The sequence below is a fragment of the Pyrus communis genome, chromosome 11 (genome assembly GCF_041283825.1).
Source record: "Pyrus communis isolate YQ-2024b chromosome 11, ASM4128382v1, whole genome shotgun sequence".
NCBI lineage: Eukaryota > Viridiplantae > Streptophyta > Magnoliopsida > Rosales > Rosaceae > Pyrus > Pyrus communis.
Genome location: NC_142575.1, coordinates 2,091,121 through 2,103,874, shown reverse-complemented (window position 1 = coordinate 2,103,874; position 12,754 = coordinate 2,091,121). Strand labels below are relative to the sequence as shown.

General features: G+C 39.4%; 3 pseudogenes across 2 annotated transcripts in view; all 3 read right to left on the bottom strand.

Annotated features, from left to right (window-relative positions):
- Positions 1-4,011: 4,011 nt before the first annotated feature.
- Positions 4,012-9,652, bottom strand: LOC137742126 (putative disease resistance RPP13-like protein 1; annotated as a pseudogene). The gene is made up of 4 exons (XR_015953453.1): positions 9,411-9,652; positions 9,134-9,284; positions 8,517-8,618; positions 4,012-8,419 (listed from the first exon to the last, which is right to left on the bottom strand). The product of XR_015953453.1 is annotated as a putative disease resistance RPP13-like protein 1 (transcript).
- The window catches only part of LOC148692654 (putative disease resistance RPP13-like protein 1), a 45,453-nt pseudogene continuing 36,710 nt past the window's right edge, over positions 4,012-12,754 (bottom strand). The window contains exon 3 of the transcript XR_015953454.1: positions 4,012-4,115. The product of XR_015953454.1 is annotated as a putative disease resistance RPP13-like protein 1 (transcript). The remainder of the gene's footprint in view (positions 4,116-12,754) is intronic.
- LOC148692656 (putative L-type lectin-domain containing receptor kinase S.7 pseudogene) lies at positions 9,966-11,968 on the bottom strand (annotated as a pseudogene).

Sequence of the window (12,754 nt, the reverse complement as noted above, 5' to 3'; positions counted from 1 at the left end):
AATATGGAGAGCTCTACTGGATGATTTACAGAAGATATCATATTCGCCATTGATATATTTGAAGGAGTTATACAATTTAGGATTTAATAAAGGGGTGTGATATCCACACATATCTTTTTACTTCTCACACACTTTTTTTAATTTTCAACCGTTAGATTACATGAAATAAAGTAGATCAAATGACAGAAGTTAACAAGAGGTGTGTGAAAAGTAAAAATAGATGTATGGATATCACACCCTTTTAATAAAACAGGTTGTTTAAATGGAATTTGAGTTTTTGTTGACTACTTTACGGATCAATTTGCTATGAGAATTAGGTGTTGACTTGAAAGACTATAACAAGTCTTCCTCTTTCGACGACAACTACTTCAGAACTCTTCAATTGCTATGACGATTACGTGTTGAATATAACAAGCCTTCATCTTTCTGCCCATAAAGAAAGTTAGAATCCTCTTTTTTTCTCTATCCTTAATTTTCGCGGGGTAATATTGTTCTCTTTTTTATCGTTTTCTTATCGCCAATGTCCTACACAGTTATACTAACGATTTTGGGGGAATCAAACATGAAACTTCGGGTGGAAAGGTGACTGCTGGTAAACAACTAAGCTACATTCCCTTTCAACACCAATGATATTATTTTGTGACGGTGTTTGGTTCAGTTTTTTGTAGGCCATTGTAGATAATATAGAGAATCAATTTAAAACAGTAAAAGACACTTAAACAACCTAAGCCACGCAACACCAAGAAGAACATGATCCTGCTGACACCAGATTTACCAAAGTTATCATGGATTATGCTTTACCATTTTGGAGTTATACTACTTAATTAGTCACAGAGCTATATTAAGTTATGATCCATTTGAAGATGAAGAGCAATTATTATTAGCATATAATTAACGAACATCTAGATGTTTAAGAAAGGAAACAAGTCAAACAACATTAAGCAAGATTTTCATGAAGTGAAATTACTAGCTTATTATGACAATTTGGTAGATTAAGAGAGACCAATTAAGCTCGGTAAACTGAATTAGTGACGAGGAATTTTAGACTTATGTCTTTGTCATGTGAATCTGCTACCAACTTGACCTTTCCACTATCCAAAAACTGAAAATGCACCCAAACATGCTAAGAAAGTACAAAAACAAAGTTAATGCGATGTATGTGGAGAGAAACTTAAACGCGAAAATTGTATTGTTCACCCATGATATCATAATGGCGTCCCAACATGTGTCTAGTCAATCTCCAAATATGGTCACTGCATGCCAAGAACTCTAGCGGATGGTTTATAGAAGATAACAAAAAGGGAATTTGAGTTCTTGTAGTCTATAGGTCATATTGAACCATTCTCCCTTGGGAATGATTGGAAATTCTAGCCTACAGTACTCATCAAAATCATGGTTATGTATCATAATGCAAATAGTAACGCTCCTCCCCGGGCTCATGTATGCGAACACAAAGCAGTACAAGGAGGTTCGTCGAAACCTGGTTATTAAGATTGATTGTAAGGGTGACGTGGTTGCTAATACAGTTGGGTGGTCGGAAAACGTGGCAATCATATAATTATTTTGAATTATAGTAGTATTTTAGTTGATTTTTTATTGGTACTTAAACTAAAAGTTATGTTACTTCAATTAATAGTTGTATTGAAATTGGTATTAAAAGATCCCGAACACTTAAGTTTTTTTTTTCAACGTATTCTTTAATAAAAGGCGAAAAAATAATTTAATATAAATCTTATGAGCTAAAAAATTGAGATATGAAATTTTCTTCTCATCCTATTTGGCACGAAAATATCACAAACAATTTCAAGGAAACTCATTGAAATAACTGTATATATCCATGAACATTGGCAACATGTTGTGATAAGCAACTTCTTCTTGGACTGTAAGTTAGCAGACAAACTGAAGGAAAAATGTTCATCTGTAGCTAGCATCCAGCAATGTTAGAATATCACAAGGCATCCCGGAGAAAATCCCGAGTACACGCGACGTTTTTTTCTAGTCGAGGCTCGAAGTACAAGTACTAGCATTTCACTGAGTTCAACATTGTAATGAAAAAACACGAGAATATACAAACAAAAAGCAACCAGCACACCATGCCACCATGGAGCTAACATCCTATGAAAAATGATAGAAAATAGATATCAGACAGGGAGGAAGAAGCTCAGAAAAGGCAATTGAAACACAACTATTTACACAACATAAATCCATTTTTCACAAAGCACTTGGCCGACCACATAAGAACTCTAACCTTCCCCGACCACATAATAACCCAGTTAAAAGAAATCTATTTAGCCCTCAATGAAATCCTTGTTTTGGGCAAGGCAATAACAACAAAACCTCCTTGTTTTGGGCAAGGCAATAACAACAAAACCTCTCCATCCAGCTAGTTTATGCATTCAAAGTCGGGATGAAGATCGTACACATACATACAGAACCATACAAACACATGACCATGAGATCTTAGGAAGTACGCGATGCCATTAATATACTAAGCATTAAAAGTAAATACAGAAAGTCATAAACACCATCAGGAAGCAATTTGTATATTCGCCACTCAAACAGCGAACGATAATAAAAAAACAACAATACCTTTTATTCTATTACAATTCGAGCATCCAACCTGAAACCAATTGGCAACGGGTGGAGATGCCCGAGATCATTCAAACTATTTACGTAACACTTCAATTCTCGACATGGGATTCACACTCTCGAAACAATACCTGCTCCAAGAAGCAATATACTCTCAAAAATTTCAACTTGCTAATTTTGCAATAAACACAAAGAAAACTTGTCATTTTCTCACTAACCGTTTTCTGTTCATTTTCATTTTCACTATATTCCTAATTAAACAAAACTATAAATCAAACCGAAAAACTATAATCTGCTCCTCTGACGAATCCAAATTTTGCATCATGTATATGTATTTACTTTAAGAATGATAAAAACATAAAAATTAAAACTAAAAACATGAATTTTGCTAAGAAATTAATATAAAACCAATGCATCTGAGAGAATTACAATCAAGTCAATACAAATTAACGAATAAATCTAAATGAATTAGAGTTCAATCCAATCAGAAACACAGCAAATAAGCATCACAAAGATTAAATTTAAACAAAAACCAAATAAAGCCATACAAAAGATTAAGAATTTATATTCGGATCGAAGAAAGAGATTACGTACCGACATGAATTCGGTCAAAGAAGAAAGAACTTTTTTATTTTCCGGGAAAATGAAATGACTCGGAAAGCAGAGAGAGAGAGACGTTAGGCCAGAAATGGGCCTAAATTGTATTGTGAAATCTGGGAAAGAATATGAGGCTTTAACGGTTTTTGTTTCGGGATGAAAGGCGTTATTTTGCTGACGGGAACGGAAAGATGATTCGTATCGCCGTTAAGTCGGCGTCAGCCCTGACGTGGTTTGTGCATTTAGAATAAAATTGAGAGTCCAATAAAAAAATGGAAAATTGCAGAGACACAATCCTACATTAAATCCATGAATAAAATCGAACCAGTTTTTTCACAAATTCACTTTTTAGTACTGATGTATTACTACCCTCTATTTTCCTTAGAACTCAATTAAAACGCATAATCGTCACCAATGAATAATGCACTTTTTGAATAAGTGGCGAAAGCTTGGTATAACGATTTGATTTACCAAAATTCGTTGGCACGTATTTTCTACTTTCAGGAAGACAAGACGTAGTAAAGGAAGTCATTTAGCGGTCATCATTCCACATCGAGAAACTAATTCCCACGTCAAAAAGTGGTCAAGTCAGTATACCAAAACTAACGCAACTTTTTGAGAATCTAATCATCATTTAGAGACTAGAGACAACACAACTTCAACAACGAGCCCCATGCATTTCCATTTCTTTATTGATTGCTTATTCTCGATGCATTAAATAAAATGCAATACTAGCTCATAAGTCAAAATTTGCTAAAATAAAATAAAAGATCAGGTTTAAGTGGCCTGGTTAAAATCTTGCTGGGAAAAAACTGAAAAAAGAAAAAAAGCAAATATAGGAATCCATGAGAATAAACGTTGGCCGAGAAATATCCAAGTTGTCGCCAATTGAAGGCCTCCCAAAGCAGCCACTCCTCAACCCCCAAAACCTTGACCCAAACCAAATATTGTGGATTACTTTACTTTACAAGAATAAACATGATTATTATTAATATTAATATTAATATTAAAACATTCCTCGAGAAAATGATACCCAGACCATCAGCTTCAAATCACCTCGCCATCTATCCTTATGCAATGGATGTGGGATATTTTGTGCCAGTAGCGTCCTTTTCCTGGTTGGCATCTCTCTTTTAGCACTGGACACCCAAGGATCCAAAGGCTCTCTAGTGAAGGAGGCAGACCCTCCTCTGGAATGGATGCTAGCTTTGGACAATTGGAGAGTTGCAGAGATTGAAGGGAGGTGAGGAATTGAAAGCCCTTGCTGCTCAGTTTCTTCAGATTCGGGAAGCCTTCTATATAGAGGTGAGTGAGAGATTTGGGGAAGAGCGTCCCCATGCGGACCATGTAGGCTGGAAACGATACCGTATCCGGGTCTTCTTTACCATCCATTATAAGAGAGGTGAGTCTGTGCAACCCCCACAATTCCAACTCCCACAATGACTTACAGCTCTTGACGTTAATTTCAAGAAACGTGAGGTTGGGAGGAAAAGTCAAACCTTCACGGTAGTCGATGCTCAATTCCTCAAGAGAGTTGAGATTGTGCATGTCTTCGGGCAACGCCTGCAATTTCTCGCATTTTCTGATCCAGATACATCTCAGGTTGGAGGGTATTCTCCCCCCCCACTCAGTCTCGGGATGGAAACAAGACTTCCACAGTTCCTAATAACTAGAGTTTGAAGATTGCTAGATTGCTGAGGTGGCATAAGCCATCCGGTAAGGATTTCAGATTTTGGCAATCCCAGATCCAAATACATTCAAGGCAGTGATTGGTGTTGTCGCTGAAGAACCCGTTCGGTGCTATTAAACCCAGTCGTTCACATTCCTCCTCATCTACTAGTGATTTCAAACTTTTGCAATCTATTATCTCTATTCTTCTGAGATTTTGGGGAATCTGGAATTTTGCAAAATATATCAACGAATGGCATTATGTAATCTGGATGTCTTTAAGAGAAGGTGGCAGACCAACATCTGGAAAAGAAACTAGAGATGAACATTCGTATATGCGAAGCTCTTGAAGAGACGACAGCTGATTTAACCCTTTTGGTAGCTTCAAAAGATTTTCGCACTTTTTTATCTCCAGACATTCAAGCTTGCACTCCAATATTTCCAATTGCAGCAACTCCTCTGCTTCTTCTCCCAATTCTTCGACTAGACGAGAGTTGTCTTCAATTTCCAAACGGCCAAGACAAGTCAACCGCTGCAATAATCTACCCTCATTCTTCCATGAAGACGTCAGCTTCTCACATCCATTAATCTTCAAATCTCTAACCTTCTTTAATCCCTTCCTGAACAATTCCCCTGCTTCCAGAGACATCACCTCCGAAATGTTTGAAAGGCACAAGGACTCTAATAACTCAAACTCAACCTTAGCATCTGTATGCACCAATACTTTACAACCGTTAATATTTAATTGACGAAGTTGTTTGTAGTTGGCAATCGAAACCGCCAATTCCTCACATTCAACAATTTCAAGTTCGGCTAACAAATCGAGGTTCTCTGGCAGCTTGCCTTCCAACTTGGAACATTTTTCGATTGAAAGCCTTTTCAGGCAAGGGAAAACACCACTTCCGTGATCCAGTTGGAAAGGAAGCCACACCTTCCAATGCTGCATATCCACAAACTCGAGAATCTCTAACAGCGGAAAAGCCAAGACACACTCGCCATAAAACTCAGCACCAACACTTTCCACTGCATTCATTCCTCTAATATAAAGCTCTTTGAGTTGAGGCAATTGTCTGAGAGGTGGCAACGATAAACAATTGTTACATTCCTCTAAGCGCACAAGCACCATATTAGAGAAGAAGGAACCTCCAACCCATGATGAAAATTCCTTGCCGGCGTAACTCTCGATGGTGAGCTCCTTGATCTTTGTATGAGGCTGCAACATGTCAAGCACAGCGGATTCAGTTCTCCTGTGTCGCTTGAATGAGACCATTCTAGAACCAATGAATCAAGCCTCTCCTTGCATTTCAAGTTGGCCCTCCTGGCATCCTCGACATCAGTCACATTCTCCAATCTTGAGAGGCACAATGTCCCTCGGAGCTGTGATAGGGGCCCTATCTCTCTTATCCCAGATTGATCACTACCTTCGCTCGCCACAAAAAGAGGCAGTGATTGTAGATTCGTCAATCGACCTAGTTGCGAAGGCATTCCTTCTAACGAAGATGCACCTGAGTTGTTGAGATGGCACAACTTAATTAGATTGCTCAAGTCCGCAGGCAATGACTTCAATTTATAACAACCTTCCAATATCAACGTTTGCAAGTTGTAAAGAGTGCTCGTTGATTTAGGCAAACTGGTTATCAATGTGTAGGAAAGGTCAAGATACTGTAACAAACTCAAATCACCGATTGACTTCGGCAGCTCAGTTATTCTATAGCCATTGAAAGAGAGCACTCGTAAGTATTGCAACTATGGTAATAACTCAAAAGTAATCTTCTGAGACAAATATTTGTCCCATCCCCTAGAATCTGAAAGTGAAAGTGGCAGGAATGTTCGCAAACGTTCAGCTTTTGGAAAGTCCTCAAATCTCATAACTCCATCAAATTCACCAGCAATGAAAGACGAATGGCGAGCCCTTCGAAAGCAAGTGCTTTGCAAGTTATCACCTTGCTTATCTTCCAATCTAAAACATATTTCACCTGCTGCCCATAGTGCTAAATCATTAACGAGGTCATGCATTACATATCGTGAATTGTTTTTGCTTGATTCTTGAAACAGCGACCTTGCTAATAGCTCTCGAAAGTAGTCGCGGCCCAAATCCTCCATTTGTTTATTGTCGTCATGTTTTTGTTGAATCAAACCCTCTGCCATCCACAAAAGGACGAGCTGCTTCTCCCCAAATTCATAGTCATTTGGAAGTATTGAGCAATAGGCAAAACACCTCTTCAAATGTGATGGAAGATAGTGATAGCTCAGCTTTAGTACAGGAAGAAGGCCACTCTTATCTGCTAGATTCCATAATTTGTTGTCCAATATTTCTCCCCACTATTCTTTTTCTTGGCGACGTAAAAGACCACCGACAGTTCTTGCAGCTAATGGTAATCCACAACATTTTCCAACAATTTTCGTCCGAATTACCTCATAATTTACTGGTTTTCCGTTATTAATTTCCCCGAATTCGTGTCGCTCAAATATTTCCATACAATCATCATCTGCCATACACTCCAAATTATGAACTCCAGCGGCTCCCGTAATCTTTGCAACATTCCTGTCACGGGTTGTCACAATTATCTTGCTTCCTCCTGCTCCGACGCCAAAAGGGGATTGAAGTCTTGTCCAGAGATCGTATAGATCATAGTCATCTTTGTCCCAGATATCATCTAAAACAATTAAAAACTTTTTTCCTCTTAATTGCTCACTCAAATCATGCTGCATTTTACTAAACTCCTCCACTTGAACGGGTTGGGATGTGATTGATTGAAGAATTGCCTTTGTCACTCGCACCACATCGAAGTCATCGGACACAGATACCCAGACCTTGAGCTCAAACTCCTTCATGGCATCATCTTTGTTGTTGAATACAAGTTGAGCAAGTGTCGTCTTCCGAACTCCTGGCAGGCCAACTATAGCAACTACACCAAAATTGACAGCACCTGCACGCTCGTATTTTCTGGACAACAATTCAATAATCTCCCCTTTGTCACCATCTCTTCCAACAAGAAGCTTTTCATCTAACACATCTGAACTTGGTAGACTTCGCGATTCCTTAGCAGATGTCCCAGTATCTTTCAAACCAAACTCAACTTTCCGTGCAGATATGTCTTGCAACCGCTCCGTAATCTTCTTCATTTCGGAGTTCATATCCCAATTAAATTTAATTTTGAAAAGTGAGTTCCGCACCTTGTTGCTCGCACTGACACGTCCCTCTATCATACGCTTCAACATTTGAGTGGCAAATTTGTCCAACATGTCTTCGACATCATAAGCCAGGTCTCTGAGATCATCGAGCCACAGTTTTACAAGATGGTCAGTCAGTTGTCTTTCCTCGGCGTCGCTCAGCACCGCTGCGATTGTAGATAACGTGGCCCTCCACTTGTCCAGCTTCTTTCCAACGCCCCGGAAGTTTCCAAAATAGTTGAGAACCTCGCGACGAGTCAACCTGTCGAGCAGCAACTGTAGAAACGCCGCAAGAAAAACCTCTCCGAGTGCCATGTTAAGAGCGAAGAGAACTCCAAGCAGTCGAAGAAATAGTGAACGAACCGTCCTTGAGCAATATTGAGGTGCAGAACTGCACAAATTAAGCGAAGAAACAAATGAATAAAAAGTAGTTCAAGTAAAATGAAAAAAAAACTAATGTATTATTCAGTTGACTATTAAGAAATTACATTGGAAGTTAAATCTGACTCCGTTCGGGAAGAGTAACAGTCAAAGACTAGTTTCTTGGAAAGTTGGAAGCTTGATCTGTTGGGGCTCAGAAATAGTCACAACTGCACAAATTAAAATGATGAGAAGTAATTATTGATGCCTGCGCAATCATATACAAAGTGAAATAATCAATTAATGGACTCCTAGTAAGCATTTCTAGAGGTGACAACCTGGGACTAGAGATGGCAACGGGATGGATTCAGATCAAGGTTGTCTACATCATAACCATCTCGCCAGGTATACAGTCCCTAATATAGTACTACCAAGTACTCTAATAACTTGATATTGTATGTTCCAATAAAAAATAAATATGAGATGACATATATGGTATGTTTCATTTTGCTTTATTACTTAAAGAGTAATGCTACAAAAACCACATGTTTATACTATAGTAGTGTATAAATATGAGATGATAAACTAATATAGTATAAATATGTGGTTTTTCTAGCATTACTCTTTAAGTAAAAAACCACAATAAAACATACAATATATGATTGCAAAAATCATATATTAGTATACATTATTTTTTCTTAAATTTTAACATGTTGAACAAATAAATGGGCAGTTTTGGGATTACCTTGCAATCCTACGTTTCAAGACTTGAACTTGCACGAATATTGGACATGATCTGTAGCAAGAAGCTGTTTCATGGGAGTCAATCAGGTCATGAGGGCACTTGTTTGCACTTATGAACAACAAATCCAGACTGAACGATGGAATAATTAAGCCTGAAAAGTGCACAAATTATATAGCTGGTTATTGATGAAATAATTAATTAAAAAACATACAAACTTGAAGAAAAATTAAATAAATAAATAATGGATTTGGCATATATAGTTGCAACAGGAACTTACTGCGTTGGAGTTTTCAGATGATGATGAAGATGAAGGGACTTGTTTCCATAGATCATTAAAATCCACAGATCTGGACTGCTTTAGATCTCTTCAATTTGCTGCAATAATTAGGTGTTGAAAGACCATAACGAAGTCGTCTTCTTTGTGCCCAAAAGGAAAGTTAGATTCCTCTTTTTCCTCGCTTTATTTTTCGTGGGGTCATATTGTTTTATCATTTTGATTGCTTTCTTATCTCCTATGTCCTACATAGTTGTATTTTTCTTTTCAGTTTGAGAAAATCGTGGCAATTGTTTTTTAACTTTAACCTAATTAGAAAGAGGGAACAAAATAGAGAAGAAAAAAGGGGATCATTTTTGTTTTTTCTTAATACTTTTCAAAATTAAAAAAAATATATTTAATATAAAAATTAACTAAAATTAGATAAAAGATACATGACAAAATTTAAAATAGATGATAAACGTACACCATAATTTATATTGATGAGAAAAATGCACCTTTTGTCGTGAGCCACACAACTGGAAGGATAAGAAAGCAAAGTTGATAATTTGGCAGACCAGGAAAACGCATGGCAATTGGCAAACATACCAAGGGCTCTTTATCCTACCGACGCCAGATTTTACCAAAGTTGCCAACCATGCGTCCTACTTCAGCTTTTTCAGCATCCCCCAAACCCAAACCCAATCAACCAATCAACCATGCGGCCTCGATAATCCTCCCTTTGGAATGCATCCCCCAAACCCAATCAACCAAATTCACCGCCTTCTCACTTCCCGGCTCTTTTTCTATTGGCCTCCTTCCACACGCCACTTCAAGGATCACCACACCATAGCCAAAAGCATCAGTCTTTTCGGTTGCTTTTCCATATTGAAGATACTCAGGCGCAAGGTACCCCATTGTTCCCGCTGTTAGTGTGGAAACAGGGTTTTTATCGTGATCTATGAGCTTTGCCAGCCCGAAATCACTGAGCCTCGCGTTTAAATTCCCATCAAGCAACACATTTCCAGTCTTTATGTCTCTGTGGATGACCTGCTGCTCACATTCCTGATGCAGATATGCCAAAACAGACGCCAATCCGACTGCAATATTCAGTCTTCGAGACCAATCTAACAAGGTACATTGTACAGATTCTTGGTACAGCGCCTTTTTGAGGCTCCCATTAGGCATGAAATCGTAAACAAGAAGCAATTCACCCTTCTCAACGCACCAGCCTTCAAGGTGAACCAAATTCTTGTGACGCAAGCAAGCAATAGTCGACAACTCAGAGAGGAATTCGATTTTACCTTCATGGGAATGCATGGATCTTTTCACCGCAGAAATGGTGCCTGAAGACACAAAAAAAACGCCTTGTAAAAAGTCCCAAAAGCTCCATGCCCAAGAATCCTACTGGGATGAAACCCTCATGTGGCAGATTTCAGCTCATTGTAACTAAACTCTCTTGGCCCTGCCACCACCTTTGCTTTGAAGCTCTTCTGTTTTCTCACCTCCATCCATATCATCACGGAAACATAACCGAAAACCATCAGCGCCACGCAAAAGAACGCTGGCCCAGCAATCCCGAGTCCCAAACCGAGCCGTCGGTGATGCTTATCCCCTGAACCGGACACCGGAATCCTCGGACTCACCGCCACATAAGTATCAGACACATTGTGTGGCTGCAACCTCGGCATTTTCGCAACAACCCGAAGGTATGAAACTCCAATTCTCAACCAGATGAATCTCCGTGCTCCCCTCCGTCGAGGCTGAAAAACCCACGAACATAACCTCGTTCAGATGCTTGGAGAGATCGACGTCCAAGCTCAAAACCGGCTTTTCAGGCTTGAAATTCGAGTAGCTCAGATACACTTTAAGCTTTTCTTGGTCGTTATTGTAATCAATCCAAGCAGTAATCGAATTCCCGCCCTTGAAATCGATGCCCTGTGAAATCGGATCAGCGGTCTTGATCGAATTGAGGCTCTCAATGTCCAATCTGACGTGATTGTCGTTCGGATCGAGCTTTGTGTCAAATTCGACGACTAGGAACTTGTTCTTGGTCAATTGCGAGGAATTGACGAGACCCAGATATCCACCCGGGCTGCCCAGAGTCCAGTTGTGCGGCGAGAGGAAAAACGATATGCCGTTGCCGTATGACGTTGACGATGGAGAAAGCGAACTTTGCGGAGAACGAAGCAGTGATGTTGGACTCCGGGTCGAAGAACCGAATTGGGTTGTTGTAGATGACGGCACTGGCGCTGGAGGAGGGGACGGTGAGCTCGCGGGTGAGCCCCACGACACCGTTTCAGATGTGGGAGTCGGCGAGGAAGGTAAGGTTTCGGAAGTTCAAAGATGGGAAGTAGAAGTTGACGTTCTCGGCCGAGCCACGGCGGAGGAAGAGAGTTATGAGGAAGAAGACGTCGACCCAGAAAACAAGAAGCTTTCTTGGAGACATGAATATGGAGATTTCGAGTTCTGATGGATGGAAACAAATGGGTTTTCGATTTTCTTTGCCAAAGCATAGGACTTGGAGATTTTGACTGAGAACATGTAGAGAGAGAGAGAGAGAGAGAGAGAGAGAGAGAGGGAGTGGGGTTTAAACGGTTGGAGAATGGGCGCGTGGGTACTGAGAGAGGGTTTGCAATGGTTATGAGGGAACTTTCGGGGTGGGGGAATCTCAAAACGACAGCGTATTAGGGAGCTGGGGGCGTCATGTTTCAACGCTATGGAATTTCAAGGTGAATTTTGGTCAGGTTAGGGAACATATTGTCAATATAATAACATGGAGGAGTGGGTCTCACTCTCAATTATGCATTTTGTTAATTTCTTGCATCTGACTATTAATCTAACACGAAATGACACAAAAATAACAGGTTTTTTATCAACTCGTTAACGAATAAGGTTATCTATTAAGAGTTCGTTAACGAATCGGGTTGTTATGTGTCATCTATTAAGAGCCCTTTAACGAATCAGATCATCTATTAAGAGCCCGTTAACGAACCAGGTCGTAGGCTGTAGGCCATGTGATCATATGGGTCAAAGATCCAAATGTAGCCGTTACAATACTTTGGGAAGATACACAACACACGTTCTTGAATATATAGCTTTTGAAGATTGCTGAGGTGGCATAAAGTTAGGAGAAGGAGTAGCACACTTGTAATACAAATAAGTGAAAAGGGTGCAACCAGAGAAATTTTTCGGGGTTCCGGGAACTCCACGTCGGTTGGTGTTCCAGCCAATGGTTATTTGACATCTGGATTTTCTTTCAATCTTATTGAAACACACTTTTAAATGCTGAAACGTTAGTCCCAAGGCCGAAAAAGCTAAACAGAGTTAAAAGTTTTTCAAGATTTCGTCATCGTCTTCTTCCTCGT